Genomic DNA, 11,231 nt, shown 5'->3' with positions numbered 1-11,231 from the left:
TAAAACAAGAACTTCTCATATTCTGTAGAGGAGCATAGAAAATTATTGCATTTTCAGCATAGCTGGATGATGACATAAGAATGCTCACTCATGTCTCCAAATAATCATTTTCACTGTTAAAAACAAGAATATTTACTAAGAATAAAGGAAAAAGCATGGGTCCATGCAACAAAAGACACACTAGGAAAAAGAAAAAATGATAAAGATGATGTGGGCTGCTTTATGGGATGAATAATTTATACCACATAAGGGAAGCAGGAGTTGCACAGGTAAGGGAAGGATGTGCTCCGAAAAAGAAGTCATCTGAACAACTGAGAAACCCAAAGAGCAAACCAACAACAGCAGCAGTAAATGTAGGAGCACAGCGAGAATTAAATATGTAACCCCTGCTGAGATGCCTATGCTTTTAGGCAATAGCCCCACCCCAAATATTCAGAAATTCTTGAGAATGCCCAGAGGAACTTTTCTATGAACACATATACGATGGCTTTAGCAAAACCCTTTACATGTAGTTTTTCCAACACATCCCTGAAGAAGGTCACACAGTTTAGATTCTAACCCAACCAATCACATGATAAAGCCACACTCTTAAACTAGCATACTGTGCTGCATAACATAGGTGAAGAAATGCAGAACACAGTTAACTGTAATTTAGAATATAATGCAAATAATACAAAAATAAAAATAGCAAAACTGATAAGATCCTGGCACAGCAGACCTCATATGTAAAATTAGAGCAATAGATGATTTTATTAAAAAAGAAAGCAAAAATATTGGTGCTAAACACTCCACTTAAAAATCTTAGAAAACAATAGAAGGAAAGAACACAGAGCCATAATATAAACAAAAGTAGACATAAACAAATAGGAAAATAGTAAAACCAACAAATCTAAACCCTGGTTCTCTAATAAAAGAGATGAACTCATACCGAAACTAATCAAGAAAAAAGAGAAAAGGCATAAATCAACAAAATTAGAAAAGGGAACGGTAATGTTGCCAGTTATAGATGAGAAATTTTTAAATTATAAGTGAATACCCTACACACTTTTAAAACTACACAGTAGAAAATCTCAATGGAAAGGATAATTTCCCGTAAGTCCATAAAACACAAAAATTGACACAATAAGTAGAAATCTTAATAGGCTAAAAAAAATGACAAATTGGAAAAGTTTATGAAGAATGACTCAGAAAAGGCCCCTTTTCCTCGATTCTGCACACGGACATCTTGTTCTCATATCCAGCACTCCTCCAAACGCCGGGCAAGAGTGGAGGGAATTTTAGGCTGGCACCTACAAAACTGAAAGGCTATGGAAGGAATCAGGGTCATGGATTCTCTCCATCAATAAATATGCTACTAGCAAGCTAAGTTTAGAATAAGAGCTAAGAAGACACCAGTAAATGGGTAGCCAAAAGCTCAGACTCCAGAAGGAGTCACCCAGCTTCTAACTAAACCTCATCCAGGGAGATCCCTGCAAGGATTTCTCCTTGGCTCAGAGTTGGGGTGAGTGCAAAGCACATGCTGAGGCTGTGACCCCAACAGCCAGTGGGTCAGGGGAGGACCAGTTCTCTCCAAACACATTGAAAGAGATCATAGTAGTTAAAACCTGTGGCTCAATGTTCTCAAAAAGCAAGTAAGGAGAGTTAGTTTCCTGGGGTTTCCATAGCAAATTACTTCAAACTGGGCGACTTAAGCCAACAGAAATGTGTCACTCTCAGAGACTGGTTTCTTTGGAGGCTTTGAGGGAGAATGTTCCATGCTGCTCTCCTGGCTCCTGGCAGCGGCCATGGCTTGTACACTCATCACTCCACTCTGCCTCTGACTTCATGTCACTTCCTCCTCCATGTGTCTCTATGTTCCGAAATCTCCATTTACCTTCCTCTTATAAGGACATCTGTCACTGGCTTTAGAGGCAGCCCTCAATCCAGGATCATCTCATCTTGAGATCCTTAATTGCACCACCAAAACCCTTTTTCCAAATAAGGTCACATCCATAGGCTCTGCAGGTAAGGACTTGAACATATCTTTTGGGGGGCCACACTCAGACCACAACCCAAGGGATCACAGTGGGTACCATTTGCTGTGCTTCTCGACTCTGGAACCCTAAGGGCTCTTTGGGTTCTTATTAAATGTAGGAGCCCAGCTGCCAGGGAACAATCTGAGGGAGCTGGTGCAAGGGCTCTGCCTGGGCTCCGCAGCATGGAGGCCTGGCACTCACCAGGCTGGCGGGTGGGGGGAATGCTGGCAAGACTGCTAGACTCCACCCCACCTGCAGTCTGCAAAGATGGGGGGCACTGGCTGCAGCAGGCAATCACTTCTCTCAGCTGTAGAACGGCAAGACTCAAAGCATGACATTTGGAAAAACAGAGACTGAGGTCTAGTCCAGCTTCTCACTGGTGATTCTGAGGTGTGGACTGTAAAGAGATTTTTAAAGGATTTTAGAAAATCATGTGCACTTTGCAAAAGCTGGGGCCACAGGCACTAGACTGAGTTCCAGAAGGTCACCCAGAGCCACACTGGTTCCAGTAAAAAAGCTCCTGCTGCAGGAACCCACAATCATGCCATCTCTACCCCCACTCACACAGCACAGGGTGCCTCAACTCTTGTCTGGTTCTCCAAACAACTCAGGTCTAATTGGTAGAATCATGTCATATGCCTGCATGCTAGCAGCAAGGGAGGTTGGGAAATACAGGGTTCTCACATCTAATTGGTAGAATCAAAGTCACATGTCCGCATACTAGCAGCAAGGGAGGCTGGGAAATACAGGCTTCTCACCTCTAATTGGTAGAATCAAAGTCACATGTCTGCAAGCTAGCAGCAAGGGAGGCTGGGAAATACAAGAGTTTGCTCCTTGTTGTGGTTGTAAGTTTTTTTTGTTGGAATGGCAGGATTTACAAAATAGGCAACAACCACACTGTGATTTAGCACTTCCTTGAATAACTAATGTCCATTATTGTGGCTTTGGGCAGGTGGCCTCAGTTTTCTCTCCCAGGAAAAGAAGATGTAAAAATAACTACTTTTAGGTGGCATGAGAAATAAATAAGAAAATGTATGCACATTGCAGAGAGTGATCCATACCCAAGAAAACACCTAGAGTGATGTTAGAAGCCACATCTCCTCTCTTTTAAGAGCAAACACATATTATGCTGAGAAAGTCTAAGGATAAATGCTCCATTATTAGATGATGCTTGACCCAAAGACAAGGACCCAAGCAGTTACCAGAGGCTCAATATGGCCACGTGCCAAGCACTGTTAGGTGCCTTTTAATTTTTTTGTTAATATGGTAACATTTCCTCTGCCCAGCAACCTATGGGGAAGGCATTGTTGATTCCCCTTTTTACAAATAAACAGCCATGGCTGAGAATGTTCAAGGATTTCTGCAAACTAGCAGGCATTAGAGTTGGAATCAAACTCCATTCTGCTTGACCCCAAAGCTTTGCTCTTTCCACTAAAAGACTAAAGGCCTTTCAGTTCTGGGCTTCCTGCCAACTGCACACCTTTCTGTGGTTAGATCCTACCCACTCTTGGAATGCAGTTTCCCTGTCCACATTCTGCCCACAGTTTGGCAGGGTCTGTGTGCTCGGCCGTTCCTTTAAATCCCACTGCTTCAAAGCTCCACTCTGACTCTCCTCCCTGGCACTGACTCTTTTCTGTCTTCCACACTTGGCACCTCACAGTGCCAAAAGCCCAGTCCCTTCCTCACCACTAAACTCCATGACCCTTCTTTTCCGGTACTCTGTCGGGGCTCTGTCCACCTCTGGCCTTGACTCCAAGAAGCCCACGACAGGTAGCTGAAAATAAAAATGGATGGATTAACCACCAAAGGGAAAACATCCTTATTGGCCTCCCGATTCCAGGGAAACTCTGGGTAAACAGTTGAGGACACTGAGGGAACCTGTTGGTGCATTTCTAGCTTCAATCACTCCCCTGCCAGGCAAATCCTCCTTCTTACTCTCCTGGTGATTCCCAGCTTATTAGGGCTGCTGAGGTAGCAGCCTGTGCTCCAGATCATTAGCTCCTTGCTCCTTAAATGGAATCTGTTAGCTAAATATAACCAGGAGCCTTTGGTAGTTTGCACTAATTGTGTTGAGTTGCTTTGTTAACGTAAATAACAGAAGAAGCTACTGATGTATACATATGAAAACCAAACTTTTCCTGTTTGCCCCAGACAGTAAATGTCTTGGGCATTGTTTAAGAGGCTTGTTCAGCTGTCAGATAAATGGAATGATGGATCATGGGGTCCTGCTCCATGGAGAAGCCCTCAGCTGTGCAGCATTCAATCACACCCTCCTCCTCGGCTGATGAGGGGCCGGGATGCCTCAGTGGGAATCCAGCCACATGTTTCTCCTGGGATGAAGCCACGCGGTAGGAGACAGGTCTGACTGTCCCAGTTCCAGCCCACACCCATAGATGGGAATGGGACGTACATTTTGGTCCCTCATCATTCTGTGAAGCTAGACAACTGAACAGCTATCTGGAACAACCCCTCTTCAGGGCCTTCCAGCAACCAGGCCAGTGGTTTCCTGACCTGTTTATAGCCATGAGGTCATGAGTAGTCATGGAATCCTAAATGAAAAGAGACAACTTGCACTCATTGACATATGGGTGCCTGATCAATCCACCATGTCACTACTCTCCTCCACTCTGTCACCAAGTGGATGCCACAGGACGTCCAGTTTAAAAGCACATCATTTATTCCCATGGTTTGGGTGAAACAGGAAGATTAAATTTAAAGCCTTCCCAAACTTACATAGAAGTGAAGAATTAGTGACACTATTGAACCTACTAAATAGTTTGTGGACCATTTTATTTACCTGCCCTCAAGCACATACAGTGTTTTAGAAAAGCAATGCAATGAGGCTAGTGTTACGTTTAATCGCAACACAATGAGCTTCACACTTCTCATCTTGTGTTACTGAATCTTATTTTACCTATTTAGATCAGTTACATTTTTGGTTTGTAGCTGAAGAGCAGCCAAATCCTGCTGGAAGAGGAATAACTCCTGTATCTTCCTTGAAGCCTCTTCATCCATCCAATTTCTAAAATTGTCACTTGACTTCTGGGGCCTCTATACTTCCTGTGGACTCCAACTCTACCTCCCCAAATGGACCCTGGTTGGCCCACAATTGCTGAGAAACTCTTCCATTCCAAAGCTGTGCTAGATGTAGGGGATACTGATGCAGTGATGGGTTTTGAAGAGAGACTTTCCATGGGTAGAAGATAGATTACACAGCCCATGATCTAACTGGAGATCAAGATGGCACCTACTTCCAACCCAGGGATTGTCACATCTCCCCAAAATGCTTCCTTCTTTTTAGATGACCTCAATAAATTGTTATTTTTTTATTAGATGTGATAATGATTAGGTGTTATATAACAGAAGGTTTTTTTTTTTTAGGAATGTATACTAAAGAATATAAGATGAAGTGATACGATGTCTGGAATTTATTTTTTAAAATATTTTTATTTTGAAACTTAACATATATTCGGAAAGGTTATAGCTTTCAAAGTACAATTTAACAAGTGGTTATAGAAGTAATTTCAAATAATAGTATGGATTACATTTCCACAATTTCAGTTATTTTCTTATTGTGAAATATAAGATGTATACAGAAAGGTGATAACTTTCAAAGTACAATTTAATGAGTAGCTATAGAACAAATTTCAAAGAATGTTATAGGTTACAGTTCCAACATTTCAGTTATTTCCTTCTAGGTATTCTAATACCCTAACATATATATATATATATATATATATATATATATATATATATATATATATGATTCAGTATTTGTAATCCTTTGTTAAATCCTATCTTGCTGGAATTTATTTTTAAATATTTCAGCAAAAAAAAAGGTGCATAAAAAGTGACAAAATTTGGTAATTGTTGAATTTTGGAGATGGATATCTGGGGGCTCATTGCATTATTTCCTCTACTGCTGTGGAGAGATTAATATAATGCAAATAATTCTAAAAATTTAAAATCCTCCCTTCAACTACTTCATGTATATTCCTCAACAATTATTGGAGAAAACAATCTCTCCTTTAGAAGGGATATGATCGGGAATGCACATGGCCCAATAGCTTGTGAAATGCTTGTGAAAATCTGCACCCACTGAAAACTCCGATGTTTTCGAAGTGGTGCTCATCTTGGCAACCAGTGTATGACAGGGAGACCAATGAGCTAAAGTGACATTTCCCTAACCTCTTCTGCAGGACCCCAGGCCTGTGACAAGCTCCAAGCAAAAAAGGTCCCATCATCATGAGCAGAGAGGAAACAGCTGCATACTGGGTTTCTGCTCAGCTAGTCATCACCTACATTTTAGCACTTTAAAGTCTCTACTGCATCCCAGAGGGAAAGGGAAAAACACCTTTTTACCTTGTTATATTGAGAGACTGAGAGACTGGGCTGAGGGCAGGGCATGGGAGAAGGAAGGAGATGCACATCCATCCTTACGACACTGTGCTGAGTGACTCTCCTCACGTCTCCAGTAGATGCTTACAGTCTGCATTTGCACAGCCCTCTGTATTTCCCCAACTGTGACAAGCAGAGCATGTCACCGTGAGTTTTTATTCAGCAATTCATCTTTCTTGTTGCATCATGAACTCTGCACAGGCAAACACCATATCTTTTGTTCATCACTCGTACCTACCACAGGTATCTCTCTCAGTTAATACGAGTCCTACCAAATTATGGATGCTCACTCAATATTTGTTGGGTAAATAGACAGGCCATCTCATTTAATCATCAGAACAGCCAGAGCTGGTGTTACTTTCCCAGTTTTACAGATGAGAGTCTGAAACTCATGGAGATGAAATAATTTTTTGAACTCTCTACAACTTGGAAATGGCATATCTGGCATTTAAAATTAATTATGCTGACTCTTAAAATTCCTGCATGCCTTCACTAATGAAGACTGTAAAACAAAATTAAAGCAACTCTGGAGTGGGTTTGGCACTGTAGGTATCCAAGGAAAACATGTTCTTAAGCATAATCCATTTCTGTGGGTGTGAACCCACTTTAAGTAGGACTTTTTATTAGGGTACTTTAGTTAAGGTGGGGCCCACCGTGATCAGGATGGATCTTAACCCTATTACTGGAGTCCTTTATAAGCAGAATAAAATTCAGACAGAGAGAGAGAGAAAGTCACAGGAAGGAAGAAGCTGAAATTCAAGAGAACGCAAAACAGAATGAAAGGCCAGGAGAGGCCGCCATGTGCATTGCTATGTGACAGAGGAGCCCAGGACCAAAAATCATGGGCTGCCAGCCCCAGAACGCCAGTCTTCAAAAAGAAAACATCACCTTGAAAACACCTAGATTTGAACTATCTCTAAGCCCCCAAACCATGAGCTAATAAACTCCCATTGTTTACACCTACCCATTGCATGGTATTTCTTGAGCAGCCAAGGAAACTAAAACAAACTCTGAAGAATATAGAAAGGGAGAAAGGAAAACTTTACAGTGGAAGAACTTGGCAGACCCTTTGTTAACCAAATGACCAAGGTAACGTCACCAATAATAAAACATATTAATATCACATGATAGTCTCTGATAAGACGTGATGAGAAGGGCACATCACCTTCGTGATATTCTCCCCCCAAATCTGCAACCTCACTCTAATCATGAGAAAACATCAAGCAAACTTAAACTGATGGAAATTTTACAGTATACTTGACCGGGACCTTTCAAACGTGTCAGAGCCATCAAAAAAAAGAAAGAGTGAGAAACTGTAGCAGACTGGAGGAGACTAAGGAGACATGACAAACAAATGCAATGCAGTATCCAGGATTGGATTCCAGAACACAAAAAGAACAGTAGCGGCAAACTGGAGAAACTCAAACTGAGTTAACAGTATTTTGTCAATATTAATTTCTTAACGTTTAAAACTATAGCTTTGTTATGTAAGATTTTACTGTTAGTGGAAGCTGGGTGAAAGTATTATATATTATGAGATACAAAACTGGCAGTTGTATCTGTTTCAATCTGATATATTAATAACTGAATTTGTAAGCCTCTGCTCACCCTCCCTCAGCAGCACACACACACACACAAACACACAAACACTCCCTTCTAAGTCTACAGTGTGCTGTCCTATTATTCCACCCCCTTCAACACCTCTCTTTTTGTTCATCTATTAGAAGACTGTTCACCTATTCTCTGCAGACTCTGAAAAGGGACTTGGTGGCATCTTGCATTCTGAGATGAATAAAACACCAATGAAAGGGACAAACTCAGGAATTCCTCAAGTTTCCTTCTTGCCAAGAGTTGTTATATTTTGGCCTGTACCTGGTAAAAATGAACAGAATATTTTCTTGGGAAAATATTGGGATTGGATAAATTGCTTCATGGTAAAGAATGAGTAAATAGGGAAGGCAAAGAGTGGGGCAAGGTGAGGGGTAGGCAAACTTTGTGACTCAAAAGAGAATTAGAGCAAAAAGCAACACTCACAGAATAATATTCTATGGAAATAAAAGAGAACAATTTTTAAATTATCTGCTTTATACTCTCAATAAAATAGAAAACATATGATCTTTAAGAAATGATAACAAGTGTCCATGGATAGAAATGTCATGATCTACCTTCTTCCTGAGAGATTCATCAATAGAATGAAACTGAAAGAATGCTTGAAAACAAGCAACTGACTTCAATGGCCCAAAACTTGCTTTTGAAATTTCAGGAACATGAAAACTAAATGAAATCAGATTTACGGAGACATCAGAGTGGCAAAAACTGTGTAAACTGTCCAAGACAACAAAGATCAATAAAATTAATTCTAAGATTACTCAGGAAAGCCCTAAGCTCAAGATTAGGACACACACACACGTGCGCACACATACACAATCACATGAATAGACCAGGCCACAATCAAGGTAATTAATTTAAAACCTAGATCTTACGCATCTGGGAAGATAATTCTCTCCCACTCTCCCAGCCAAGAACAACTTCTGGAAGCAAAAGCCTTTGATCTCAGACCAAATCCAATGAAATACTCTCCAAATAATGTAGTCGGGTCCCACTTCCTAATAAGAGTGTGGTGAGTCTTGAAAGAGAAACTGAGCAGACTGGCATTCCAGAGCTCTCTATCGCACGTTGAGCAAAGGGAATAAAGGAAGAAAAAACTGCAGAAGCAGAGGATAGTTCACCTCTAAAGCAAAGCCCCTTTCGTTATTTTGGCAGTCAGTTTGGGTTGGGGGCAGGGCAGCTCTCTGCCTGTGGCTTGCTCTACTCCCACAAACCCAACAAAATAGTTGCCTACAGAAATGCCTCTTCCACTGATGAGAAAACCACAGTCGACATTTCATCCATAAAAGAAACTTGCTGGAAAAATATACTTGCCTTTCCTCATAAATATGCAACGCCTTCAAGGAATGGAAACATGATTTGCAAAGATGAGGAAGATGAGGGGAATAATAGTTTGAGAAATGTGGTGGGGACTTGGGGATAAGGTAGGAGAAATACATAAGTCTACTTTAGATATGTCAAGCGAGGGTATGAGAAAAGACCAAACATCAACTGGAAAAAAAATGAAATGGTTTTAAACTTTCTCTCAGAATCAAAATCTCTCAAACTGAGTGGAAAACCAGAATACAGATATATGCTGCTTTTAGAAGACACAACCGAAACCAAATGACACTGAAAAATTAAAACTAAAAGGTTACTCAAGACTGTAGTGGGTGCCCACAAATGAAAATAACACAGGCAGGGATGGCCATTTCGGTGTCAAAGTAGAATTCAAGGCAAAATGGATTAAGAGGGAAAAGGTCACTTTACGCAGATAGAAAGTATAGCCCTTAATGAAGACCTAATAACTGTGAACCTTTTGAAATAAATTGCATAGCATCAGTGTGGGGTGGGGGTGGCAAAAAACCTGTTAGCAGCACAGGAAAAAACTGACAGAGACCATTTTGGTTGAAGGCTTTTACTGCTCCCAAATGTCTAAGATAGATTAAGTGTGGGGGGCGGGGGGCAGAGACAGAGAGGGAGAGAGAGATGGAGAGATGGAGATGGAGGAAGGAAGGGAGGGAGGGAGGGAGGGAGGTGAGAGAGAGAGAAAGAGAGGGGGAGAAAGAGGAGAGAGATGGAGAGAGAGAGAGACGGAGAGAGAGAGAGGGAGATGGAGGAAGGGAGGGAGGGAGGGAGACAGGGAGAGAGGGCAGAGAGAGAGTGAGTGAGAGAGAGAGAGAGACACAGGTCTGAATGATGTCCCCACGTTTGACCTCAATCTGCAGCCCCTCCAGAGGTTGAGAGAAAGAGAGAGGGGGAGGGAGAGAAGAGAGAGAGAGAGAAGGAAAGAGGGAGGGAGGATGGGAAGGAAGGAAGGAGGGAAGGAGGGAAGGAAGGGAGGAAGGACACGGGAGTTTTAAACAATGTAATGGCCATGCATGGATTTCTGCGGCATGCACTTTGGATGGCAAGCTTAACCTGCCGCCTCTTTCTCTTTTATCCTATCTTGCCCATCCTTCCCCACCCATCTGCAATTTCCTCCACTTACTTTTTTTTTTTTCCTTTTTTAAGAGAAATGAGGAAACTAAAACATGAATGTACTTATTCAAGTTACTTCAAATGCCTTTAGAATGATGGGAAACTTAAATAATGAAAAAAAAAAAAAATTCCGAGGCTGTGGAGGAAGCCGTTCTTGCCCGAGGAAGTGCGATGGGCAGGCTTGGGGTGTGCCTTTGCTCTTGCCCGAGGCAGAGTCCTGAGCCTCCTGGGCTGTGGGTTCAGAACCCCCCGGCAGTCCCTTCTCGCTGTTGAGGAGGCAGAGCGTGCTGGTGCTTTGGAGCTCCTCAGCCCTTGACTCTGGCAGGAAGGCAGGTTCTTTTGTTGCCAGTTTACACTCGTTTCACTTTTTTTTCCTCCTCCTTGTGAGGTTTGTGTGGTGTGTATCTTATAGGGATTCTGGACAGTTCCTCACAATTTGACACCTTCCCAGATGAGACCAGAAAAGATTTGTTTGGGGGGTTTTGTAGTTTGCCAACTGTGAAGCAGCCCTTCTGACACCAATTGCAAGTTTGGGGGTGAGGGGTGCAAAACCAGCCTCAGGTTCTGTAATTTGCTAGAAGGATTCACAGAACTGATGAAAGCTGTTACGTTCACATTTACGGTTTATTACAGGCAAAGGACATAGATTAAAATCAGTCAAAGGAAGAAGTGCATTGGACAGTGCCCACAAGGGTGCCAAATGCAGAGCTTCCAGTTGTCCTCCCCACCGGGGTCAGGACGCTACTGCCC

This window comes from Choloepus didactylus, chromosome 15, assembly GCF_015220235.1.
Source record: "Choloepus didactylus isolate mChoDid1 chromosome 15, mChoDid1.pri, whole genome shotgun sequence".
Classification (NCBI taxonomy): Eukaryota; Metazoa; Chordata; class Mammalia; order Pilosa; family Megalonychidae; genus Choloepus; species Choloepus didactylus.
This window is presented reverse-complemented; position numbering follows the sequence as displayed.